General features: G+C 42.1%; 2 long non-coding RNA genes across 3 annotated transcripts in view; both read left to right on the top strand.

Annotated features, from left to right (window-relative positions):
* Positions 1-27,998, top strand: part of LOC144301107 (uncharacterized) — a 94,144-nt gene that overhangs the window by 24,316 nt on the left and 41,830 nt on the right. The window contains exon 5 of the long non-coding RNA XR_013367835.1: positions 1,654-1,805. This is a non-coding gene — a long non-coding RNA (uncharacterized LOC144301107). The remainder of the gene's footprint in view (positions 1-1,653; positions 1,806-27,998) is intronic.
* The window catches only part of LOC144301106 (uncharacterized), a 35,417-nt gene continuing 17,086 nt past the window's right edge, over positions 9,668-27,998 (top strand). The window contains exons 1-2 of one of the 2 annotated variants that reach the window (XR_013367834.1): positions 9,668-9,947; positions 24,878-25,490. This is a non-coding gene — a long non-coding RNA (uncharacterized LOC144301106). Of the gene's footprint in view, positions 9,948-24,877; positions 25,491-27,998 lie in introns of those variants that run through there. The other variant, XR_013367833.1, reaches the window with a different exon arrangement.

Below are 27,998 nucleotides of genomic sequence, written 5' to 3'. Positions count from 1 at the left end.
ATCCCAGAAGTTAAATTTTATTACTTTTCCTAATTTTAGGGGTGAAGAAATTGAGGCCTGTAGAAGTGAAGTCACCCATGTGATCATGATCCTGGGTAATTGCTAATAAACAACAGAGCCAAGACTTGGCCTTAGAGCTGTAAGAACATCCTTCTGGCATCTAGCCACATCTAGCAGGTGCTCAATAAATATGAGTTGAATTGAACTGAGTACAGTGTGCTGGTAGTGTGAGCGCCTGACAATTAGCATTTTTGATTGTAATGTAAGTGCCTGACATCAAGCTTTTGATTGCCTGAAGCATCCATTTCAAAAGCATCTATCTTAAATAAATACTTTGCCAGCTACTCAAGTGAATAGAATGCTAGCCTGCCCCACCCATGAAGTTCCCCTTTTAGAAGGGCCTGGGTGCCCAACATAAAGAACCAGTAGATGGCTTGCTTTTCCCTTCTGATGCTTTAATTCCTGCTTTTATGTTTTAAAGTCACTAATAAAGAGTGATCCCATGCAACCCTAGAAACCTTACCCATTACTCCAGTAAAGGCAGAACTTTTGGTTTGAGCTTTCTCTCTCTTCAACCATGCTGTGTAGCCCCAAGTGTTATGTGTACCCTCTAGGACTTGTGAGTAATAAACCTATCTTTTCAAAGTTCCCTGATGGTTATTGCTGTGGTATGTCTTGCAGTCATACTAAGATCCACAAGGGTCATCCAGCCATAAACAACATTGACTTTGGTTGGGAAAATGTCTGTGGAGGCTCACTCTGGGTTCAGGTGAGTTCCCACAGCATTTGTAGTTGATAACATCACTATCGGTGGGCTGAGATCCACACAAAACAGTGCTTCCACAGCCCTTTAGGGGCTACCCCTTGCAGAGAGACTTTTTATTTCTCCTGAATATAGTTTTGGTCCCCTCAGAGACCAATTGTTCAAATGGCTTCACAAGCTCATATGCATGTGGGCCAGAGCTATGAACTCTCAGAACTCCCCTAGAAGTTCAAATATGTTAAGGCAGAAGAGGCACTGTTATTAGTTTCATATCAATGTGAATAACATAATTCCTTGCCTTTTCTTAACCAAATGACTTTAAGTCCATGAAATATGGTCCCAAGAAAATCACCCAAATGTGAGGCTGGATTTATGTCCATCATAAGCCTAAATCCTATGGTGATGAGATCCGTCATCCCCATGGCCCTTTCTCATTTGCCTGCAGAGATGTCAGCCTTGGTCTTGTGGAATGGGTTAACTTTGTGGCCACTGAGGAAGATGCATTTGATTTGGTGTCATTTTAGGGTAAACCTTCTTCTGCAGCAGAGCCTCTTTCAATGCTTCCATATTGAAATGAGGCAGGGGCAGGATTTTTTTCCCCTCAGGGACCATAGGGTATGATTTCAAGAGCCAGATTTTGGATGAGTGCAGAGGCTGAGGGATGTTGGCAGAATGGATGGGGAAGAACATGGATCATGGGGGCTTTTAGTACTAAGGAATAGAGGGGGTAAACTGAGTGATGAAAAGGCATAGATGAGAATATGGAGGTGAAAACCCCAACGTCCCCATCTCTGCCTGCCCTGCCCCCAACAGTCTATCCTGTGAGTTGAATTGCAGAGTGGGATCCATTAGTATAAGAACCACAATATTTATTATTTTCTCTTGCACAGGTCCTATTCCATTGATCATCTGGAATGGTCTCCACGAAAGGTCTGAGGTAAACAGGGTGGGGGTGCTGGATCCTCAGATGAGGATTCTGAGAGAGGAAGTCATGAGACTTGCTCAAAGCCCTTCAGCAAGCAAATCAAACAGTGCTTAAAAGGTAAGTGTTCTGACTCCTAGTCAAATGCTGTTCATTTCTACTTTAAAAGGTGAATGTATATATAGACATGTGCTAATTGTCTTTAGTCACATACTCATTCCTGTTCTATAGAACTACTGGGTACTCCTCCAGGTATGCCCTTTCTCCCTTTATGAATTCTCTGTGCAAACTCCACCACTATCCCACCCTAACTCTCTGCCCCTCTATTGCCCATAGCCCTATCTTGAATTTTGAAATTGTCTGGTGCCTCTGTTCCAGAAAGCTTGGCCAATCAGCCCCAGGGTGGCAATCTTGGTTGATTCTTCCTCAAGAAGAAAAACTTCCTGCCCATGTTCTGATCTGCAAAGTGGTAGATACCTTTTTTCTGCAGGCATAATGAACAGAAATGCCAGATGCTTAATGAATGGTGGGCATTTCTTGATAAAAGATAAAGGATCTTGGCAGGGTCTTCTTTGAATGAATGTTTTCTCTATTGATTCAGAAGAGTAGTGAGGTCTGAAAATAAAAAGCATCTGTGTGGGAGCCATAAACCAGCAAAGAAAAAAGAGGCAGAGGCTTATGTTCAGGCATGTATTATGAACCCAAAAAGTCATTAGCTGCTGGGGGCAGAGATAGGGAAAGAGAAATAAAACAGAAGATAGTGTGGAAAAGCACCAACTTTAGAGAAGCAAAGGCTTGGGTTTGAATTGAGGCTCTGTGGCACACTGGCTGCGTCACATAAATCACTTAACCTCTCTCAGGTGGGTTTATCCTCATTTTACAGGTAACTGTTAGGAAAATCCACTCACTCAACAAATATACTGAATGTCTACTATGTGCAAGACTCTATTCCATGAGACAGGATACAAAAAGAAAGAAATTTCTTCGGGGAGCTTACATTCTAGGCAAGAGAGAGAGAGACAGTATAAGGAAATAAACAGGAGATTATCAGACATTGATAGGGTACAATTTAAAAGGCTGATGTTATAGAGAATGGTTGGAAGGAAACTAATAAGAAAGCTTCTCTGAGGAGTCAGTATTCAAGATATTTTCATCCATGTGAAGATCTGTGGAGGAGGTTCTTAGGCAAGTCAGCAGCTAAGGCAAAAACCCTGGGGTTGCAGAAGCCATGAGGAGTAGGGGTAGAGGAGTGGGGTGCTGGGGCATGAGGTCAGAGCACAGGGTTTGGGCTTGATTCTAAGTGTTATGGGAGACATTGAGGATCTTGACTGGGGCTGTAACCTGATCTGGTTTGTGTTTTTAAAAAGATCATTGTGGCTACTCTGTAGAAAACAAATTAAAAGGAATAGAAACAGGGCCTAAATAAGAGGTGACTTGGACAGATGTGGTTGTGAAGAAGGAAAGAAAGGAATGGATCGGGGATCATATTTTGAAGGTCATGCTGATGGATTAGATATGATGATTATGGACAGAGAAACCAAGGATGGAATCTGAGTTGGGAGTTGCTGGTGCCATATGTTGAGGAAGACATGAAATACAGAGTATAAAGCAGCCCTGAGAGTGTCTAATGTGTAGGTGCCTCAGTAAATACTCAGGAATGCACTGACTAAGCAACTACATACTGGGCACAGAAAGGGGATCATACACACTCAAGGAAAATTCTGCCCAGGGGCCACAAGAATAAAGGTTGAGTTGCTTCCTCAGGCTGGTTGAATGAATTACTGTAGCCAGACTTGTTTCCATTATGCACTGGACATTGAGTGAAATTCTTTTTTTCATTCAGTTAATTAGTTAATTAATTAATTTAGGTAATCTCAATACCCAACATGGGGCTTAAAATTCATGACCCAGAATCAAGAGTCACATGAGCTTCTGACTGAGCCAGCCAGGCACCCTGAATAGACAAAATTCCGTGGAGAACTAGAATATGCCCTGATCAATGAGAAGCAGGAGAAGGGAGGAAGCTTCTGGAGCAATCGGTCCAGCAGGAAATAACCATACACATAAATAATGTCAGGGGAGGTATTCCCTCTATAAAGCAGACAGTCTCTGCATATACATGGCCAACTCCAATCCACTGGCTATAGATCCCATCTAGTGGCTCTAGAAAAAGTCATGAGCTCCGAATGGGGAGAGCAGTCACATGATCTTGACCCACACAGTTCCAGGTCCTCCTCTTATCTGAGCCCTGCTTTGACATGCAGCAGAATAGCCAGTGGGGACAGATTGGAATCAGAGGGCCAGACTCATCTGGGGAGAGTGACTTTCTAGTCCCAGCTCTGCTTTGTGCTAGGCAAAGTACTAGATGATTGTATCTTTTCTCATGTTCAGTCTTCACAACACTGCGAGATGAATGCTATTATCCCCATTTATTGATAAACAAACAGCCTCACAGGGGTCACCTCGTTTACCCAAGGTTACACAGCTTGAGTGCACAGTTTCTCTCTCATGCAGCTTCTAGCAGATTATCTTGTCTTATTCTTTACTGAATCCCCACTGTCCTGCACTCAGCAAGAGCTCAGTAAACATTTGTCAAATGGATAAAAAAATGGCCCCAAGCTTGAATTTAATCATGAAGCCACACTATACCCTTTGAAGTGTTGACTGAGGAAGTTGCTTTCACCTTAAATTTCTCTACGTTGTGATGGGACAAAAACCTGCTTCCTGGAAGTCCATCTCCCAGGGCTTAGAAATGTTTGGAAAGACAGACTGCTTTGGGGCAGTGGCTGGAGCCGGTGTCTGCCTCACCAGCTGAGTCACTGGGGGGTGACGGTGAGGAGGTCTTATGAGAAAGACAGGTAGGGCTCACTAGCTCCCAGAACTCACCAGGGATTGGCACCTGCAGCCTTGGTGTTTATATTTGGATTACATTTGATGGCATGCTGAATTGGTGACTAATTACAGCATGCCCAAATAAGGTACTTTAATTATAGCTTTTTTAATTCCAAGGAGAGCTCTGCTCGGAAAACAGAGGGATGAGTGGGATACAGATATGCTTGCTGTGATCCATCAGCATGGCTTGGAAAACGAATCACCAGGAAAGCCAGTGGCTTACTCATGAGCTCCAGACAGGGCACTGCTTTGTTATCACTGGCAAAGCTTCCCAAGGAAAGGGCCACTTGCAATCCTTGCAGCCTGGTTACTAAAGCTAGTGGCCTGGCCAGCTCTGGGGACACAAGGGGGTGTGCTGAGAGGCTGACCCTGGCTTAAGTTCACCTCCCTACTTCTTCTTTCAGGAAGCAGCTCTCCAGCTGTGATGAGCATTGCTGGAGGTTTTGCTCAGGCGGCTTGAAAAGGCCGACTCACAGATTGTGCTGTTTTCTGTCAGAAATAATTTACTGATCTCTACCCCCTCTTGAGCTGTCCAAATCCAATTCAGAGCTTTTTGAATGGGCTTCTGATGGGGCCTTCTGAGTTTTTACACATCCTTTTAGACAGGTTGTCTATGTAATGGGACTCCTCCTGTCCCCTGCTGCTAGGCCACAGATGTTCCCAGGAAAACTGGGTCAGTTTGGGGAGTAAAGTTTAAATGTTGGTAAATATCTTATTTAAATCACTTTTTAACACTTTCTACAAGATAGTTTTGGAAAGGCCATGAATTTTAGCCACCCTCTCCACCCTCCACCCCTCCATTGTGGCTTTAAGTTTAAGAATTCAGACTTCCATTGAAGACATGATTTTTTCCATGGTCCTGGTTCCTTCTTGTCCTCTGTCTCTCCAAATGCAACTTTCCTCCAAAGCAGAATTGTTTTGAGGTTCCCTTGGGACTTTTCTACCTGTCACTATAACTACAATACCGATGACAGTGAAAACTGTACTTACTATGTCAAACAATTTCATTTAAGTGATCTCACTGACTCCTTATGGCCAGCTCTGAAAGGTAGACAAGGCAGCTATTGATACTTTTATATTATAGCTGAACTCAGAGTGGTGAAATCATGGCCATGTTATCCAGTCAAAACAAGGGTCTGCATTTTCTGTTGCCATCTTCAGATTCTTTTCTATGATGTCTGTCAACAAGTCTTGTTTTGACAAGAGCACACTGTTTCTCAGTAGAGCCTGTATATACCTCCAGCCAATGTGCAAAGATTGCCTCCAGCTGATTCATCGTGCTTTGTTTCCAACCATATATATTGAGGTAGGACTTAGACCCATTTAAGTGAACACCTATCTATCAAACACCTATGTGTGCATGGTTCTATGGTGGCATTGAACACATACAGAGATCATTGAGAGAATGAAAAGTTGCCCGCCCATGGGGTTGGATTCTAGACAAACCCAATTCAAGCCACGAGGATGTTGAATAAGGAATACAACATTCAAGATCTCAGGATGAAAGGAGATGATATGAAGTAGCCAGCACCTAGAAAGTACTGAATTAATGGTAGCCATACTTTCTGTACATCATCATCTCTTTAATCCCTATAAGACCCTTAGGAGGTAGATGCTGGGGCACCTGGCTGGCTCAGTGGTTGAGCACCTTCCTTTGACTCAGGTCTTGATCCTGGAGTCCTGGGATTGAGTCTCACATCAGGCTCCCAGAAGGGGAGGGAGGCTTCTCCCTCTGACTATGTCTCTGCCTCTCTTTCTGTGTCTCTCATGAATAAATAAATAAAATCTTTTTTTAAAAAAAGGAGGTAGGTGCTATTCTTATCCGCATTCAATAGACGGGTAAACTGAGGAGATTGTCCAATGGTTACACAACAGTATTTTGCATGCTGGTCTGTCTGGTTCCAAGCATAGGTGGTGCTCTTAATCACTATCAGAAGCTGCCTTTTGTGAATGAGACAAAGAGGTCTGCAGCTGCTTGTTGTAGGCATATGATAGCAGGGCATGAGCTCTGATTAGGGGTAGGGATCTTTATCATTTAGACTCAGGCCCGTCACATCCCAGGTGAGAAAAAAGGGAGAAGGAAAGAAACAATATTTGCCGCATCCACTTACTCTTATTTACCAAGTGCCCGTAGATGCTTGTATAATGATTACAGCACAAATTCACTTGACATAAGGCCTGAATTGAGTTCCTTTTGTCACCATGTGTTTTCTCAGGTAATAATTCTGATATCCCAACTATCTTTTGAGGAAATGGTTGGGGAATTTGACATTAAAAGGCTGGGCCTCTCACCAAGAAAAACTGAGAACCACTGCTCAGGATGATTCTTTTCCAGTTGCAACATCGAGCCAGAGAGTGCTTACCTTTTGAGGGAATCACAGGTGCCTTTGAAAATCTGATGAACTATCTAGTTCTCTGCACACACGAAAGCCTATTTGCATGCACCCGCACACATACAACTTTGCATACAATTTCTGGAGTTAACAGGTATCCCTTAACCACCCCTAATAGTCCATTTTCAGACTGGAAGTTGGGAGTCCAGAAACCTGGGGTTGAATCTGAGTCATCAAGTCCTGGTCTAAGGTTCAGCATCCTTCTCTATCAGTCTGAGAAGGAGCGAGGATAAAATGAGATGACCCATAAAGAGCTCGATGCCCCTTACCTGCTCAGCATCTGGATAGCTGGAGACAGGAAAACAACCAAATAACTAAGCAAAAAGGCCACCACCAAGCAGAGGGAGACTCCTATCCCAAAATAAATTACCACTCCCAGAGGAAGTACAATTTAACTGCATATTTTAGAGGCTTTTTCATTAGGCTCAACAACATGCACTTTGTGGTGCCCTCAAGTGAGTGTGAGGAGGATTATTGGGGCGACTTGTAAATGTTAATGGCTCCTCAGACCAGTTTCCTTCTGGCTAATTGCTGATTGGGAATTTACAGCCAGCAGGCTCTCCTCTCAGAGCTGAAGCTGTGTGAAGGGCTGTGATTCTAGCCCTTCTTGGTTCTGTTCATTTCCCACTGAGGCAGGGAGACTGCCCACCCACCTCATACATTACACTGTGATTTAGAGCTGAGTAGGGCTCTTGGCTTGGAAAGGTTGAGAACAGATCTCTATTCCATGGGCCCTGATGGCTTTAATGCCTTGCTATTCAAACCATGGCCTTGAACCAGTAGAATAGACCATGGGGGCTTATAAGAAATGCAGACTCTCAGGTTCCACTCCAGACTTAGAATCTGTACTTTAACAAGATCCCCAGGGTAATTCCGGCAGGTGTGAAATCTTGTAAAGCATCAAGGAGCGTTGCTCTAGTAGTGAAATTCCCCCACATGTACACATGGGTGCTTGGAGAACTTCAAAAGCCCCATCGGGAAGATTTGACTCTAAAAATAATGCAGTAGGAATAATGAGTACCAACAAGTTTTCCCCATGAATGCTTCACAATCCACAAAATGCTTGGGTGGATGCAGGGCTGACTCTCCAAGTGTTCTCAGTACTCCCCATCCTCTTTGCTAAAACCCACCTGACCTCTACTTTCCTGCATAACATCTGTTTTAAGAAGAAAACAGTTGTGAGGGTGAGTCCTGGCTCTGCCATGCACTGATGTCCTAACCCTATGTAAGTTTCTTATCAGCCATGTCTCCGATTCTCTTCCATAAAATGGAAATGATAATTACCTTCTTGGAGCTAATGTTATGATAAAATGGGGTCATGCATATAGGATGCTTAGCTCAACACCTAGCCTCTGGTGAATCCTCATAAATGGCAGTTCCATGATTTATTTCTCTTATTGCTGCTGTTAGTGTAAATTCCCACTTGACTCAGCTCTGCAGGGGCAAAAGCTGACACTATCTTCTGACTTCCCAGCATGTGGTAGGTTTCTTAAAAAGTGTGGAATGAATGCTTGATCTTCACAATACCCAGCAAGGTGAGCCAGGTAATATTTTCCCCATGATTTGACTTAATAATCTCAAGAACCCCAGGATATGGCTTTTATTTCTCCCAGCTTGGAGACCATGGCTCAGAGGCTCTGGTTCAGTAGGAAATTCACTCCTGGTCACGGGGTGGCTGGTTACTGATCTAAGTCTACTTCTCTCCTTGCCTGATGCAACACTCTGTTTCATTGCATTGCTTCCTTTTAGGTTCATTTTATCTTAAATCTGTAGGGTTTTAACACTTTTAACATGTGTCATAGATGGGAAAGAAGAGATTCTTATTATTTTGTTTATTGACCACCAAGTAGCAGCTAGTGAAAGGAAAAGAATTTCTTACTGTCTACCTTAAGGCCAGCTTGCTGCTCTACAAGCCCATCTGTCCAGAATATTGTTTCCCAAATTCAAGTCATTGACTCACCACTTACACCATTTTGGGCATGTCTGAATACCACTCATGCTATTTAATTTCCATTTTCCATATCAGCTCTCTCTCTTTTTTACTTAAACAAATGTTTTCATATGAAACTATATCACTGCCCTAAAAGGAAACCTAGTATCACCGTCCAATAATAGAAAATAACAATAAAAATAAATACAATGCAAACAAAACGATGTTCTTTAATTCTAAGTGGACGCTCTTGCCTGCAGAAGGTTCTGTGCCTGAGGCCTTTTTCTTCCCTCAAAGTGAGATTAACAAGGGCTAGTTAGTTCCAGTATGGCCTAGACATCCAAGCTTTCTTTCTGACATAATCAGAAGGATTAGGAAACACAGAGAAGGGACGCCTGGGTGGCTCAGCAGTTGAGTGTCTGCCTTTGACTCAGGGCGTGATCCTGGAGTCCCAGGATCGAGTCCCACATTGGGCTCTGTGTATGGAGCCTGCTTCTCCCTCTGCCTATGTTTCTGCCTCCCTCTCTCTGTGTCTCTCATGAATAAATAAATAAAATCTTAAAAAAGAAAAAGGAAACACAGAGAAGAAAGCAATGAAAAGAGAATTCACATATCACCATGTGATATGTAATCACCATGCTATGAAATGCTTTTAAGGAACTGATACAATTTCCAACGCCTCCAGGAGTTCCATTCCCTGGGAAACAGCATTCTGGTACAAGCTATGCCATCAGATTCTATTGTTACACAATAGCATCTATTGTTATCTGATAGCATCTAATGGCATCAAGACAGGTGTGTCTTGATTCCTCAACCTGTCTGTCTGGGGCACAGGTAATGAAACATGGACTCTGAAGCCAAAAGCCTGGGATCTGTATGACAGCTTGGACACTTAATAACCGCTGACCTCAGAGAAGTTACTTTACCTCCTCTGCCAGAATATTCTCATCTGTAGAAAGAGGATACTAACCATCTCAAATAGCTGTTGTGAGGATTAAATGCATGGTGAAACACTTAAAACAGGGCCTGGCACGTGGCAAATGCCAAGTAAGTAAATACTAGTTTTGCTGCTGCTACTGTTTAGATATGCGCAGGTCAGAATATGATAAGGAAGTGTTGGCCTGTGATACATGGAAGAGCTCCTCACCTGTCTGAGGAGTACTGTCCAGAATTCTTCCCTTCTGTGTCCCCAGACTAAACAATCTCCATACTGTAGTCTCCTTCAAAAGGAAGAGCAGAGAAAGTTGGAGGAAAGAAATCCAAAGGATGGACACATTTCTCTGAAGGGGGCTGGCATGCTCTTGGCTCCTGCTGTGTACCAGGCACTTTGGCATGCCATATGAACATTCCCTCCCATAGACCTATAGTTGGTGCCATGCTCCACGTATTTCCTGTTCCCCGACTTCCATGGACTTCCCTTCTCTTAAGAAATTAGGCATATCCATGTACATGTGACTTCCTGTGGCCAGTAAAATGTAGAGGTAATGTGTGTCCTGGTGGGCAGAAACTTTCAGAGCTAGTGGGTAAGTCACCACATTCTCCTTTTCCTATTGCAATAACCATGAAAATATGATGGAGTTCCTGAGTAAATAGGACATGAGCAAGAGTGTCCAGCCAACACACAATGTAAAGTGTGGCCAAGAGGAAAATAAACTTGTGGTTTAAGTCACTGAAATTTTGTTTAATAATCCACCAAAGCTTGCCTCTATCTGGCTAAAACAAACTGCTAGATGTGCACACATACTTGAATTCTTACACCTAGCAAGAATTTGCTATTCTTCGAGTCCAAGCTAGAGCCTGGGCCAGCCAGGGTTGTAGTTGAGGTGGGCATATAGTACTTGTAACCACTCTCAACTTTTTGCCTCTGTCTCACTTCCTCACTAGATCAGTATCTAGTAAAGAGGGGGAGGAAACTTGCACTCAGGACTCTTCCTCAGCTTGTATATTCTTGCAGAAACTTGAGAAACTACTTCTACTCTGGGTCTGTTTCTTGCTGAATCTCTGATTCTTGCAGAATCTTGGGGAAAGAAGGAACTCTATAGAGCCATTGTCTTAGGTCCAGATTTACTAGCTGAATTTCCTTTACCTCATCTCCTTATCTAGCCATTGCCTGATAATTCCAGAGATGGGAAATATACCAGCCTCATCATTAATGGACATTGATCTGGGCTATAAGGAGCGATAGTCCCTATGCTACTAGACTTAGGGTTTGACTTACCTGAAAGGTGCATGATTTTGAAGATCCTTACTTTGTATGATGTCTGTATGGCCGTGTAATTTATCATCCTAACCAGGACATGTTTAAGAATGAAAGTTGATGCTAATAACAATTATCCTGGAACAAATAGATTTAAAACAGAACTATCTCAGGCAAATCAGGAGGTATTACTGCTTGTCTTCTATGATTCTATAGCCACACAAATGGTAAAATTAAATCCCGTGGGTAGGGCTACATCCTAACTTTGGTAACCTTGATATTTGATCTACTCCTTCTCCAAAACTGTTGACAGTCAATCTTCTCTGGGTGATCTCCCATTCTTTTAACCAACTCTCTTGTCAGCATGTTAGTCCCAAAGCCATTTCAGAGGAAAAGAATGTACATATGACTATAATTTCAAGCAAATTTCCCCCATAGGTGCTTCATATTCCTAACTACTGTCTTGATCAAATGCATATTTAATGCCTTTTGATGGAGACACAGATGCAAGCTGCTCAACCCTTCATAGAGCTTTAGAGTGCTGCCAGGCCCCAGTGTGGTTCTGTGACAGCCAGCAGAATGCCCGAAGCTATGCTCTCTCGATGCCCTCACAAGACCCGGACTCTCAGGAAACTTACTCACAAGGTAATAGAAGGAGAGGCAGGGCTTATTAAGTTTCCTTCTGCAGGCTGTTTGATTGCAATTCTGCCCTGGGTACAGGCTCATTTGCATAGCTGATTTGTAGCTTTCATTTGAATATTATAGTTACTTCACATAAACCAATACCCTGGTCCCTCTCTGGATTTTTATTTTGACAATCCACTCAATGCCACATGAAACCCAATGAGGCCAAGAGGCACTAATATGAGAAGATTTACATTTCCCTTTCCACTGGGACAGAGGAATATAAAAAGTGAAGAATGGAAAATGAACAAACTACTACGTTTCAGAAATGCTTGATTTCTACTTTGAGGCAGTCTGATGATTATACACAGTGCAGGCACATTCAGCTTCAGAATCTTTGATAATTGAGGTTTGTTGTTATATTATTGCTTCTCTAAGGGACACTTTCCCTTAAAGTTGCCTCCTCTCTTTCTTCTTTCCAATATAGAGTGCTGAGGTTTACTGAATGCATACTATATACCAAGCACTGAGCTACTTAATCAGATCACAGTACTACAAAGGCAAGTTTGTCTTGGCCATCAGGAAAATTCTACTATTGACAGACACTCAAAAAAGATATTACACAGTCCATTGATTAAAGCATCTGCTTTTCCCACTCCTTCGGGGTAAGCAGCCTCTGTATATACTGTGTGTGTGTAACATAGTAACTACAGGAAGGTTTTGATCATATGTCATCTGTTCTATGTTGAGCACTTGGAAGTTCTTTTTAAATATCAGATATAATGCTGGGTTTCTCCCAGGCCTGCTGCGGCTCAGGGTAGAGTTCCTCTTTGGAGCGCCAGAGTAAAGACTCATCCATAAGAGGCTGTGCCCTTCCAGTGTGTAGCAGGGACCAAAGTATCCTTCCACTTGTTTGTGGAGTCTTTTCAGACTTCCTATTTATGTGGATATGGATTTTTTTACTGAAGATTTTAGATTATAGAAAATAAGTACGATGAGTATTTGGATGGCTTATCACAGATAAATATTCTCACCAAGAATGATGGGATGCAGTAATGTGAGTCTGACATAGTTCATCCCTTGAGGCTTTTGCCTTTTATTTTATTTTTAATTTTTTTGAAGATTTAATTTATTTATTCATGAGACACACAGATTGAGAGAAAGAGAAAGAGATAGAGATAGAGATAGAGATAGAGATAGAGATAGATAGAGAGAGAGAGAGAGAAAGGCAGAAACTCAGGCAGAGGGAGAAGCAGGCCCCATGCAGGGAGCCTGACGTGGGACTCAATCCCGGGTCTCCAGGATCATGCCCTGGGCTGAAAGCGGCGCTAAACTGCTGAGCCACCTGGGCTGCCCCATGCCATTTTTTTTAAAACTGGAGAGAGACAGAGATAGAGAAACAGAACAGAATGTAGCTAAAAAGCTAAGTGGCACTTCCAGCAGCCTCACACTACAAATGAGATTTTTAAAAATGAAGTTCAATACCTCAAAGGATGAAGGATCCTGGAAATTACTTAAGGCCTTCAGGTAGGGCCTTTCAAGAACTACAAAATAAAAGTGAGTAGCATTGAATCCAAGCTAGGCAAACGTTATGATATCTAAAACCAAGCCTCAAGAAAGTGAATCTCCTCATTGGAATGAGGTATTATGCCCCTACTCTAGCTACTTACCAACAGCTAAAATCGAAGGTACCTACAACACTAAATGCTAGGGGGGGATGTGTTTCCTCCATAACTCAAAGAGGTCTAACAGATGCTGTGCTTCTTTCGGGGTAGGGGGTGCAAGACGCAGCCATTTGTCTTTTACTAGGTGTTATCCTAGTACACTCCTGACCACTAGCTCCCTAGAAACCTTTCTGAAATGCAAAATCCCTGAAATTCAAAGGGTTTCACTCCCATCCACTTTAACAATGTATTGGACCAAGGTCTCTAGCATTGGTACCACTTCTTGTTTGTACTCCTCAATCAATGTGATGACATTGGTATAATGGATCAATGTGACATTCTATAGGATATCCACAAGGTGTAGATCTCTAGGTCTTGGAGTACTGTAATTGGACTATATATACTATTATAGAGGGGAAAAGAATTAATACAGGCCTAGGGCAAGACTGTAAGTGAATGTTATTGTCTATGCTTCCTTGCTGGAGACAAGAACTCCTTTGTGCTACCAAATAGATCCTCCGGTTCCTACACTCTTAGACTGGCTCTTATATTCAGCCTTTAGCTGTTTGGTGACTATCTTTAGTTTCTCTTTATCCCTCTGTGGAGCATCGGTACCACTTAGCAGTGTCCAGCCAGCTCTACTACCCTTGTAGGCATTGGTTTCTCCATACCTTCAAAGTACTTGAATGCTTGTACTGGTAGGGAAATTTCCTCCCATTAACATGTTTTCTCAGGTTGCTTCAGGGAGTCTTCAGCTATTAGGCCACTACCTTGTGCCCGAAACTATTCATGTCATCTTTCCCATTCATTACCAGCTGGGTAGTGAAGGTGCCCATCCTCAAGCTCTCTCAGACCACTTCCACTACCCTGGGTCCATTCAAATCTTCTGAGAAGCAGATACTCAGATGGGATCAGATGTGCAAGAGATTTGTGGGTAGAAACAACTATAAAGGATGAAGAGAGAAGGGGCAGTAGAGGACAGGATAAACCTTTGGGACTGACATCTAAGAATGGAGAGAGAAAAAGAGGAGGACTTAGACAAAAGAGTATAGACAATGCAGTTCTTTTTTAAATTTTATTTATTCGTGAGAGACACAGAGAGAAAGGCAGAGACATAGGTAGAGGGAGAAGCAGGCTCCCTGTGTGGAGCCCATTGTGGGACTTGATCCCAGGACCCCAGGATCACACCCTGAGCCAAAAGCAGACACTCAATTGCTGAGCCATCCAGGCACTCCTAGACCATGCAGTTCTGAGGAATTTTTGGTCAGATCAATGAGGAATGCCTGAACAAGGTTTCCCATTAGAAGAGTCCTTGCCATTTTGAAATTGAGACTCAAACCTACAGTCTCCAGAGTCCATGCTGTTTCAATCCTACCATAATTGCTATAAGTTCTCATCTGCTAATTAAAATTGGCAGTCTCTTAACATTTGGGGCTTCTCTCTGTGGTTTCCACAAGGACTGGACTCAGGTTTATCTTTTCTCAAGTTCTCTACTTTTCATCAAATCTTGGATCTGGAGGGTTACTAGGCTCTTGGCCATTTATTCAGTTCTCCTTGCCTCCTGTGGACAGGGTTCTCTAGAAAATTTGGGTAAGGAAGTTTGCAAAACATGAAAGGATGGCTTAACCCCAGTGAATTGGTAAGGACCTTGTTGACTTTGAGGCAAGGAAATAATATGGAACTCGAGTTTCATATTCTCTATCAAGAGACACATACACACTTTCCTGTATGCATCTCTATCCATTCTTTACTCACTGAAGTTAGGTTCTGGCCACATTCTGAGTGAGCGTAGTTAGGTTCTAAACCTCTAGTATCCTGTAGGATGGTGGCAATGTCTTCAAAATCACAGAATGGTTAAGTGGTCAGATAGGTTAAGTAACTTGCCAAGTGCATTCAGCTACTTAAACGGTGGTTCTCAAAACTAGGACAAATTGAACAATTATCAATAAAGTGAGACCCTGGCCCCAAGCATCCTAAGCCAACCTCCTTCATATTCACCACACACATTGTGGAAGGTGGTGTTGTAAAGAGGAAAGGGTGTAAGCTTTGGAGTTAGGCAGGCTTGGGCTGTAAATGACTGTCAATTTTCAAGTGTGTATCCTCAGGCAAGTTAAGTTCTTAGCCCTGAATGTCCCCATCTCTAAAACAGAGTTAATTATACTTAATTTATAAGATCGATAAGATATTTAAATTTGTACATGCAAAAGCAGCTGGTATAGGCAAGCATATGGTAGGGGCTTAACAAATATTCATTCCCACCTTTGGAAGATATTGTTATGATGGACAGAAACACCTCCTTAGTCTCCCAGGGCAGCAAGCAGTGAATCAACAGAGGCCTTCCCTGACCCCACTGCGAAACTGAGACCTCACTGTATCAGCTTCGAGGTTGCCATTTGGAAGGCAGTTGAACCAATAGTAATTAATTTCCTCAGTCCTAGATTTCCTATTAATTATTCTGAAAACATACTCACATATTGTCAACAAGGCTGCTTTCAAAATTGTAGCCATTTTTCATCCTTAATAAAGTCTCTCTCTTGTCTTCTCCCTTCTGTTTCACAATGGAAAACATCTTAATCCTAGAAATTTAAAGAATATGGGAAAATAGGAAGTATAGAGCCCCCTTTTAAACTCCCCTTAAAGAAAAGCTGACCTCTCCTTTATCCCCTGGGTGCAGGGACTACCCATTCTCTGTCTTGCTCAATCTTCACACCAAGGCTCCATGTCAGTGACTGTGAACTTGCGATTCCCCCTTCAGACAAGAGGAAACCGATACTAAGGAAGGTGGCTAAGATCACATGTTAGACGTTGTCAGAGTTGATATTTGAGCCCAATCTGTCTGATATGAAAATCCATACTTGTGTTAGATATGTGCCATTTCAGCCTAAAATCACACACACACACACACACACACACACACAGATGCATACATAGCTTATTGCCTCCTGTTTCTGGTTTGTTATATAAAGAAGAAAAGTACCTCCCTTCTCTGTCACTTCTGTTCTCCATACTTAAAACCATTATTTCCCGCTGATCCTAGTAAATGCTAAGGAAATAGTAGTTGTGAATTAAGCTTCTTTCTTTGTTGAAAAGGAAGGTGTTTTGTTAAATACAATCTAAAAGGTTCTCCTCAGGTCAGCGAGCAAGCTCAAAAAAAGCGATGATATTATTGCAGGATGATTAGAAGAATAAAAAGCCCTTTGTATGTGAGGACTGTGTCATTTACTTTCTCTGGAACCATGTAATGCTGAACCCTTATGCATTAATGAAATAAAAGACAGTAAATCAGGGATCATCCTGGTGCTGAAGAAAGGTCTTTGTAGAAGATTAGGTCATCCTAGGGGTGAATCTCAGCAGCACCACTGATTTGCCATTTGACTTGGAAAAACCAATTGCCTCCTCTGAATCCCCATTTTCTCATGTCTAGAATCAAAGGTTGGGTAGGAAGGATGATCCTCTAGGTCTCTTAGTCTCTGTGTCTATGGTATTCAGTCGTGTTTGGGGACTAGGATGTCTTCCAGCCCACCTCCATAGTTGGGGACAGGCCACAACAGCAGTAGGTATCTCTCACTGAGCATCCCTGCTGGAGGGCAAAAATACCTTTCCACCTTTCTGGATAGTGTACATTTTAAAGTTTGCAAATATCTTTCCTCATTTATTCTAATTGCAGACAAGTAGGTTATTCTATACAAAGAAGATAAAGTTCACTCATTTCAAAACATCTTCCTCAAAGATAACAATGTATAGGAGTTTCCTTAAATATTTCAGAATCCCATTTCTGCTGCCAACTAACCCTTCTTTCAAAAAGCCCTAGTGGGCAAAGTTGAGTCAATACTATTTCAATCAGAGCAAGATCTATCGTTGGGTTCAGCTGTAGAAGAAAAAGATGTTGAGAAGTAACCTTTAGTTTTCCCTGTGGTTTTAGCTCTTAAGGAGAAGGAAGGTATTCCTGGTACCTTGAGAACATCTTTGTCACAGCTGAGAATCATCTCCCTGACCAGTGAAATTAGTAGGAAAGTATGCAAATGTCTCTCGAACACATCTAACTGTTTAAAGTGCCTTTGGATCAGACTTGGAGCCAAACTCTGAAAAAGAATGCAATATATTAAAATGCCTCTTCTTTCTGAGGGGGAGAATAAGTAATGATTCCCAATATACACTGTGAAGGTTGTTCTCTAAATGGTAATGAGGCATCACTGGGTAAATGTTGGCTGGAAATATTGGAAAACAAAATATTTCCATGCAGTCCAACCAAGGGCACGGATGACTTCAGGAAAGAGCGACTAATCTGAAGACAGAGGTACCAAATGCACCCAGTCAGGATAAAATGTTGGTGAAGAAATTAAAGACTTGGTTAGATCTGGTGAGCCTCAAACCAGGCAGAGGCTTGAGAATATCTTGCAACAGCCCTGAACAAGCCAACAGAGAAAGATGCTTCCAGTGAAGTTTCTGCTTTATTGTTCTTGTCCCAATCTTTCACTGATATGCCATAAAGAAGAGTAACAATAGAAGAAACTAGCTTGATGTTCCTGTCAATATAGGAGCCAAACAGGAATCTGCCTTTCACACAATGAAAGTGCCCCAGGGCAGTTCTCAGCCCTTGCTCCTTGATCCAGTGCCCTTGTGCAAGACACAGCCTACACAACTATGCATGGCAGCCCTAGACCTTCACAATCCCTCAAAGGTACCATGTTTTCTCTTGATTAGGAATTTGTACCAGGCTAGAGCACTCTCTACACTTCCTTGAACCCTTTGCTGGTCTACTGCACGTTCACATCTTAGTGTCTGCTAAGACATCACTTCCTTGAACTGCAGCCTGGATTACATGCCTGTTTTAGGTGTGCACACTTTACTGCTTCTAACTGCAGTTGCAGTTGCCTGTTCTTTGGCTCTTCTTCCACTTGTTGGGAGCTCCAAGAGACCACTGAGAGTATGTTTCTCTTCAGTGCTGTCCACACGACTAGGCATGGAGTGGACATCTGCCCAATGTTTGTGCAAAATGAAGAAAAAGGTGAGGGGAAGGGAGGGAGAAAAAGAAAAAGAAGAAAGGAAGAGAGAGAGAGAGATAAAAGGAGAGAGGAAGAGAAAGTGGGAGGGGAAGAAGGACACAAAGAGAGGAAAGTCAAAAAGAAGAGAGCCAAGGAAGAGCAGAGAGGGGAGAGAGAAACTGGGCAAGTGGGGGGAAAAAACGAGCTCGGCTGCCCTGGAGATGGAGCTGGGTTTCTTGTGGGCCTTGCCTGTCTCACTGGCCCTCTATTTCTTCCTCACTTTTTACCATCATCAGCACACTCAAAGTCTGACTCTCCAACAGAATTGGCTTGAGCAAAACCTCTTCATCTATGAAAGGTCTTGCTTTCTTGCCCAGGGTCTTGCTTCCCTCCTCTCCCAGGGCATAGTTCCATCAACAATGTCAAGGTCCATATTTGGGGAGTGGGCTCAAGCCAGCTAAGACTTCTGGTTGTGAGCCAGATGTGAGGGGTGTCTCCGCATTCAAGTTTAGTAAGATCCTCCCCATCCGTGAGGAGCTGGGAGGCTGCTACAGGCTGTGCAGGCTGCAGAGTAAATTGTCTCCCAAGCTTATTAAAAGTACTTCCTTGGGAAAATATCCTTTTTTTTTCTGCCAGAATTGGGGCTCACAGTCTTGATCTGGGGCTTCCTGTTAGTGATATGTTCGGGAAAAGGGTTTGGGGCCTGGGATTTCCTACTGGCTGCTGAGAGAGAAATGTGCTTGATTGCTGGGGGGTTGAGAATTGCATTTAAGTTTTCATTGAATTTGTGATTTTTCACTTAGAACATCATTACCTGGGGAGCTTATTTAAAATGAGCAGTCTAAAGTCCCCACCGTAAAGATTTTGATTTAGTGAGATTGGAGAGGGTCCTGAGACTTTGCCTACTTAACAGTCATCATCAGTACAGTTGAAAACTATTGTGGACTTGGGTCCCACTATGAGCAGAATAGAAGCTAGTGGAATCTCCATGTATATTGAAACTATATACTGACCATTTTTCATTTGGTGGCTAGCTCTTGGTGGGTTTGGAATTCCTTGTTTGAGCCTTAGCTTCCTCTTCTCCAAGCAGGATTCCCTCTTGCTGGGGGCACATTACTGGGAATCAGGTCGCAGCACATTCTCATTTCCTTCTCAGAGAACTCCATGAGGGGATGCCTGCTGCTGCCTCCCAGGCGGACACAGTTGCTGGGGAGGGAAGTAACAGCTCTGCACCAAGCTGGCTTCATCCAGGGAAGCTACAACTTAGGCAGTGAGTTAGTCACTTTGTTGGAGAAAGGGGTTGGGAGGTAAGATGCCAAAGATCCCTTTGGAGGTTTGTAATGTGCACTGAGCAGGGGAGGGAATGGCAAGGAACAGTGAGAAGAGAGGGAAGTGAAGCAGGAGCAGGAGTCCCTGCAGCCCAGTCTTCTCTCAGCTTCTAATTAGCTGTGGGACATGGTACCAGCTTGTGTTTCCAGGGCTTCCATTTGCTCCTGTGAAACAGAGAACCCACCATTGGTGAATTCTCAGAATGGAGTTATTTTTTTTTCCCTACACTTGTCTTTGAAGCAGTGCTTTGTTTTGTTGTTTGTTTTCCCGTATTGCACATTCTCTTCTCCTCCAGCTTTGTTTCCCTTTTTCCCAGAGACTGCTTTTGAACTAGTGAGTTCTTCTAAAAAATAGCTTTTAAAAGTTGTGTTTTTCCACAGTCTATTCTTCTATTCTTCAGTTAGTTATTTATTCCTTTATCTCTTTATAAAAACCGAGTGATTTGATCACACTATAAGGACTTGAACCTAGGATAAAGTGAGTAGAACATTCCCCTGAGGCACTGCCTGCATGGTGTGGGACATTCTTCCAATACTTCTACCAAATCTGTTCCTGCTGCCCCAGCCTGTTCTTTACCTCTCCCCTTGCTCTTCTTCCTTCTCTGCTTCTGATGGCACCAAGGCTCTCCAGCTTCATTTAAATCTTAGCTCAAACATTCCCTCTTTAGAAAGTCTTTCCTTGCCTCCACATCTTACACGATTCTCTCATTGTTCTAGAATCCCCCACCCCACCTTCAGTTTTCTTCACCGCACTTTAATCAGTGATTCTCAAAATTCGCTACAAATTAGAATCACTTGGAGAGAGCTGATCAAGCACATGGATTCCCAAGTTCTAACCTCTGGTTTAACTGGGCTATGGTGGAGGATCTGGTATTTTTTTTTAAAGAAGCCCTCCAGGTAATTCTTATGTGGAACCGGGATTGAAAACTTTTGCCTAAGCATTGTTATATATTTGCTGGTTGGTTTGTTTGTTTGTTTGTTTGTTTGTTTGTTTTAGAGAGTGAAAGTGAGAGAGATCACAGAGGTAGAGGGAAAGGGAGAAGCAGACTCATGGCCGAGCAGAGAGCCAGATGTAGGGCTCGATCCCAGGATCCTGAGATCATGACCCAAGCCAAAGGCAGACACTTAACTGACTGAGCCACCTAGGTGCCCCTATATTTGCTGTTTGTCTCAACTACTGAGAAATATTGCAAAAAAAAAAAAAAAAAAAAGGAGGGGGGCAACAAATTTCTTCCCCAAACATATACATGCAATTTGCAATGTATCTTTGGAGCATCTCCCATAAAGGGGTGGAGTACCCCTTACACTGGAATGGTCTTGTGACTGGCGTTGACCAAGAGAGTGTTGTAGACATGACACTGTAGCGCCTCTGCAGCTAGCCTCACTGGAGGAAGAAAGGCTATGTAGAGCAGACATAAGCTGTCCCAGTAGAGGTCCCTTAGACCAAACAGCTGATAGCTAGCACCACATGCCTGCTGCAAATCAGGCCATCTCTGACCATACTGCCACAGTCGAGGTACCCCAGGTGAGACCAAAAAACAGCCCAGCTGAGCCCAGCCCAAGTTGCTAACCTACAGAATTTAGAGCAAACAGTTATTGCTCTTAGCCAATAAATTTTGGTACTACTTGTTATGGAGCACAGCTAATACAGGACATAAGCTTCATGAGGGCAGAGATGATGGGTTTTTGTTGTTTGCTTATTTTCATTGCTCTATCCTCATTACCTAGATCAATGCCTATCAAGGCACATAGTACATGCTCAAGAGGTATTTTCTATATAGATCAATGATATTTGATAGACCTTTATAAAGAGCTGTTTTGTAGTATGCTAAAAGTCCAATTGGCAGCAGAGAGACTCCCCTACCTACTTAGAGTCCAATAAGGAGCCAGAATACAACTTGTTTCATCCCCCAAGATATCCCTTAAACTGCAACAGTGAAGCTCTCCTCTTTCAGCGGGTTGTTTTGTAAATGGATTATTTAGCATAAATATTTGCTGATTCAGGAAATCTGTTTTTTTTTTTTAATTCCTAAATCCTCAGCTCAAACACTCCTTAGTTCAGAAATAATATAGACATTGACCGCTTTCTCCAGTCCTCTCCTGGGAAAAGCATCAGGATAACCCAGGGTGTGAGGACCCCATGCTAAGCAGGAAGTCAGGTTGGTGGTAGAGCTGGAGGCAGTGAGGATAAGACATTTGTGAATAATAAGCTATATTCAGAAGTAAGAAGCTATATTCAGAAGCCAAAAAGCTGTCATTACACGTCCCAATGGGAAGAGGAACTAAGAGAGGATATCATCTTATTTGACATCACCAAGGCACTAAGCAAGGATTAGTACCACCTAGGCACTAAGCAAGGATTATGTCATTGAAATCCCAACGAGGTTGTATGAGAGATACTGTCATGAAAAAATAGTTTGTAGCTGAGAAAACAAGCACAAGGAGATAAAATAATTCACCTAAAATGCACTGTTAGATGAGTCCAAATCTCAGCTTTGTCCCCAGATCCCACCACACTCTTGACCTTTACCCTATATTTCCTCCTTGTGATTGGGAAAATAACAAAGGATTCGAGGTCAGACATGAATTATATTCTTGGAAAGACTCTGAAAAACTGAATGACTTTGAGCAAATCATTCAACTGCTCTGAAGCTGAGTGTTCTCAGGTACAAAATGGGCTTAGCAATCTCTCCCAATAGGGCATGGGAAGAATAAATGAGAATGTGTATTTTGGTGGCTGGCACATGGGAGGTACTCCACAAAGGTGTGCTCTCTTCGTCCTATGACTCAGCCTTCTCTCAAGGGAACATCTTTTTCACTCTCCTCTGCGGTGCTTAGGGGGAACCCCAAGGCTTGCCCTTGTTCTGCTTTGAGATTTAAAAAAATATATTTATTTATTTGAGAGAGAGAGAGAAAGAGAGAGAAAGCTCACAAGCAGGGAGGGGGAGGAACAGAGGGAGAAGAAGAAGACTCTCCGCTGAGCAGGGAGCCCAATGTGAGATCAGAATCTGAACTGAAGGCAGATGCTTAACTCTCGGCACCACCCAGGTGCCCCTGCTTTGAGATTTTTGATCCAAGAGTTCATGTAGCTCTTGCAGTTGGCAGTGTGCTTTTTTAAGGCAGGAAACCAAGTTTGGCCTTTTGTTAATTTTTGCCCTTTTATTCCATAGCACGTGGGTTTAGTGCTGGTACCCGGTGAGAGCTTGGTAATGATTACTGATGCCTGTTAATTAAGAAAATTAAATAAGAGTTTTGAATATAGAGAAATGTACAGACAACCCGATTCTGGTATCTCCTAAGGGCACTTTCCATCTATGCTGAGCTCTGTACCAGCCCTCAACCTAAGCGTTTGGGGCTTGTGATCAACAGGAAGGACCACTGTCACCAAGTTGGATTCTTGTGATACATGTTAGTCTTTACAGTCAATTTGATGAGTTTCACTGAGTTTCTACAATCAACAGCTTTATCAGCAGGGATACTGCATAATTTTAACAGTGAGTCACAATTATTTGGTTTACTGCAGTAGACACTTTATAGATACTGACTTTTTAAATGTATACCCCAAACCTAAGATGTAGGCAGTATTGTTATAGTTGAGGAAACCAAAGTACAGAGAGGGTAAGGAACTGACCCAAAGTCACATAGCTAGGAAGGAGTAGAGCTTGGTTTGAAATATGTCTCTCCTATAGTACTTTTTTTCTATGGGCTCTGCTGATATTAGGCTCTTGTAAGTCTCCCTTTTATCATTCTTCTATAACTTCCCAGTCCTCTCCCTTCCAGATGGATGACACATTCAATCCTTGAGGTGAAAGTGGGAGCTTGTAAAGCTGGGAGATGTCCATTCTTCTTAAGATGGCTTTGCCTGTCTTTGCTGAGAACCACTGGGTCAGCTCCTAAATACCTTATAGTAAATATTTATGCCTTTATTTGCTTATTTTATTTATTTCCTTCCTAGAATGTAAGCTCCAGAAAATATTTATTTTGTTCAATGCTATATCCCATTGTGTAGAACAGTTCCTGCCATACAGAAGGTGCCTTGTAAATATTTCTTAAATGAATCCATTGTTGGTTGATTTCATAGTTTAATTGCCAGAAGAGCCATCTTGTTTTCAAGCTATTTGGAAGCACTTTGCTGCTCCCTGCTCTCTCCCTGCAAATGCACATCATCACTATGTTTTATCCTCATGAGATGGTGCTTCACTGGTGAGATCACATATGTCAAATCATTAAGCACTTTAGATATGTAACCATCAAAAAACTGGGTCCTTAAATGCCTCAGTCTCTGTAGAGCTGTAATCTGAGAACCGAGTCCAAAACAGAATATTTTAATAGGAAGCTCAACTTTTACTTGCATCCCTTGAAAAGCGTTAAATCTGATCCAATTCATAATCGATAGCAATGTTTCTGAAAAGCAGCTCTTTTCTCCTTTTCTATTTACTGTTGCTCTGGTGTCCCTGGAATATTTCTCAATTCCCAGACCATTTGGCTTTTCTCTGTCTTCCTCCCTCACCACCTCCAGGCCTCTGTCAGGTGGACTGAGCCTCCTTGCCTCAGTCTTCTGATTGTCCCATCAGCTTCTCCAGCACACTATCATTTACGAGCTGTGAAACCTTGAGCAGGTAGTAAAGACTGTTTATGCCTCAGCTTCTTTGTATTCAAAGTGGAAATTTAATCCTGTGAGGATTAATGAGTTCACACTCATCAAATGCTTAGAACAGTGCCTGCTATACAGTAAGCACTTGATCTGAGCTGCTGTTATTATTAGTAGTCGTAATGATATCATCTAACTCCTGATTGTACGCTAAGTATCTGAGAATCAACAGACTAAAATGGAAACTCAGCAAAAGGAAGGTGTAAGTCTTAGCAAGGTCAAATATCTCCCTTTTTGTTTCATATATGTATGGGGAAGTGGTGTACAGGGAGAGGTGGGGAACAGTGGAAGCTTCATTATGAAATCCTGCACCTGTCAAGGTATTGTAAGCATTTAGATATTAGAAAAATTCTCTTTGTTCCACAGGTCATGGTACATATTTTCAGTTTTATCTATTCTTTAATATTATTCCTCTTTTTTTTTTTTGGACCATTTGTCTTCAAATATTTTAAATCTTCATCTAACACTCTCTTGAGACTCTCTGTACTGTCTGACCTTCTCTTTTGATTTTCTTCTTTAATTTCATAGCTTTCCTGCTGATCACAGTGTTAAGTCTCCCAGCAACTTCTGAAGGTCTCTTCTTGGCAATTCTCATGCTACGTGATACCAAAAACATCCTGTAAGCCTCTGTGGCACCGGAGAGAGGCAGGATGAGGCCAAGCCAGTCTGTTCCATGTTCCAGCAATGACAGTGCACAGGGCAAACCATGTGGAGATAATTGCCAGAATTGGGGCAACTACCAATGCCCAGTGCCAGCCAACTACATCTGTGAAGCCCACCAGAGAAATGGTGTGATTGCTATGTGCACGAGGGAGGCAGGACTAGGGGACCCAATTTGGTCTGAGCCCAGGGTGGAGACTAGATGAATCCTAATTTAGAAAGTACTATAATTGAGTCTGTCTCGGCTCTGTTTCCAATATATAAAATGGAAGCAATTTAATGGAATTTAGCATTTCAGATTTAAAAGATATAGCCAGAAAAGGGGCTAGGATTTTTGCGTTATGAACCTTGAATATCCTATTTCTCTAATTACGGGATTTCTTTTTCCAATCATATTTTTCTTGTAACTCAAATTCAGTCTGCTTTAGAAAGAATCATGATTTAAGAAAATCCAAAGTTATAAATAAGATAAAATCAGAAAGTGTTGATTTGCTTCTTCATTTTATTCTAACTTTTTAAAGCTGCAAACTCTCCTGGGTGCCTTGCAGATCTGTTTCAGAGCATTAAGTCCCTGTTCAAGTCTTACAGGAATTAGGATGGTGTGAAGAAAAGAATAGGGAAACTGAAATCTGAGGTAGTAGGAGCCACTGCCAGTAGAAGCTCAAGGTGAAATGAAGATGAAAATGTGCCTGAATATTAAGCTAATGTGAAAGAGAAACCCATTGAGCCCTGGGGGAGAATTTAACACATATCATTGTTAATCTTGCAAGGAGAGGCACTGCCTTGAAGCTTGTGCTGCTAATCTGATGAACTTTCAAAGAAGCTTACATTTTCTTGAGGTCTGGGAGCAAGTGGAGGAGATGAAGGTAGAGAGAGAGATCTTGGAGAAGTGACCCAAGGATGCCCAACGAGTTCTGTTTCCAGAGTCCTCAGCATGAAAAGTGATACCATCCTCTTCTTTCTTGACATGTTCCTGGTTATTTCCTGATCCTTTTGATGCGTTACTATACCCAAGAGGTAGTAGAGTGAGGTGGTTAAGAACTTAGGTTCTGTAGCCTGCCAACATGGATTTGAGTCTTATATACATGGATTATAGTTTGTATCACCTTGGTCAAGCCATCAAAAATCTCTGATCAGTAAGATGGAGATACTAAATGCCTCACACTGCCCTTCTGAAAATTCAACAGTTCATATAAAGCACTTAGCATACAGCCTGGTACCAACTGGGTAAGTGCTGTCATTATTTAACAATAATAATGTTGATTATCAATATTAATTTCCCCTGGAAAGCACAAGAGGCTTTCCCCCTGACAAGCAGAAGTTTTGATGACTAGGTCTGAATTGGGACTTGGTTTGCAATCCCTTTGACCTCAGGTGGTGTGTATGCATCAAATGGAAACCTGAGCTGCAAAACCTTAGCTTCTCAGCCTGACCTGCCTTTTACAGGAAGAGGATCTCTGTTGAGATAATGGTGCCTTCAATGCCATCACTGAATGAGAAGCAGGTGACTCACTACTGATCATCTTCTGCTCACTCACTTCCACTGCAGAGGAACTGTGCTTCCTACAAATAGTCAGTTAGAAGCACAGAGCAATGGGGTCTAGTTGGAAAGTGAATTCAGTGGGGTCAGAGCTGAACTTGGTGAGCCCAGATTAGCAAGAGCCAGTCTACATGCCCACCTCCCCTGAAGATTGCCTGTATATTCCCTCCTCTTGCTTATCTATGTGCTAGTCAGACAGACCAGACCACAAGTCCACTTACTAGCTCAATGAAAGCCACGAGTTCATCTGTGAAATGGAGGTAATAATGGTATTTATCTTAATGGCTTGTAGTGAAAATCAAATAAGATCTTGGCACAGTGTAAAAAATTCAGTTAATAGTAGTAATTACTGTGTTGGTCCTTTGGCCTAGAGTCCCCCTCCTCTCGCTTCTCTTCTTTTCCTCAGTGTCTGGCTGTGTCCTCCCCAGATGACATTGGTCACAGCGAACATTCTCTCTCTTCACTTCATTCCATTTGTTTAGGTCTCTCATCAGCATTTCTAGACCTTATTGCAATAGAGCTCTTGTCTATGGGTTTTATTATAGCAAACATTAATTATTAAAATTTATATTATGGAAAATATTCATTAAGTAATTAATTCATTCATTTACTCAAAAATATGTATTGAATATTGGCACCCTTCTAGATGTGATGATCTGGCAATAAAGGTAAAACCTTGCCTTCATGGAGCTTACATTCTAGGGAATGAGATAGATACACATATATAAAAATGTCTCAAGGATAGGAATACAATTTAAAGAATAAGACAGACCATTTGGTACCTACCTCTCAAGTGAAGACACGGAACATTTCCCCTACAAGGACCTTGTGTGTCCCTTCTCAGACACATCCTTCTCCACTCCCTGGAGCAAAGGAACTAAGCATCCTAGCTGGCAGATTGTGTCCTTGATTTTCCTTATAGTTTTGCCACCTACATAATGAATGCTAAATACTAGTCTTTTTGTTTTTTTTAAATGTCATGCAAATTTCAATGTCATAGAAATATATGTATTACCTACACTTTTCTGTGCCTTACTTCTTCCATTCTATATTATGTTTTGGGGTTTATCTTCATTGACACTTAGAATTAGAGCTCACTCAGGTGTCACTGCTGAATAGTATTACTTTCCCACACTTTATGTGTACATTCTACTATTGATATATATTTGGATTATTTCACTTGAAATAATTATCATGCTTCACTTACTATTCTTAAAACTGGCCCCTGGCTCCCATTGCAAGAGTTCCTGTAAAAGGTAAATTTCTTGATCATTTGATAAATTAATAAATTTCTAGAGGATTGGGCCTCTTCTCTTGGGTGCTTATTGTTGCCTCTCACAGAGTAGTTGATCAAAACTGGTTTAAGGGACAAATTGGAAAGAAACTGGTTAATGTTTAATTTGATGAGTTTCTGGTTGAATTTGTCCTTTCTTTATAGGAAGAAGTAAA

This window comes from Canis aureus, chromosome 29 (genome assembly GCF_053574225.1).
Source record: "Canis aureus isolate CA01 chromosome 29, VMU_Caureus_v.1.0, whole genome shotgun sequence".
NCBI lineage: Eukaryota > Metazoa > Chordata > Mammalia > Carnivora > Canidae > Canis > Canis aureus.
This window is presented reverse-complemented; position numbering and strand designations above follow the sequence as displayed.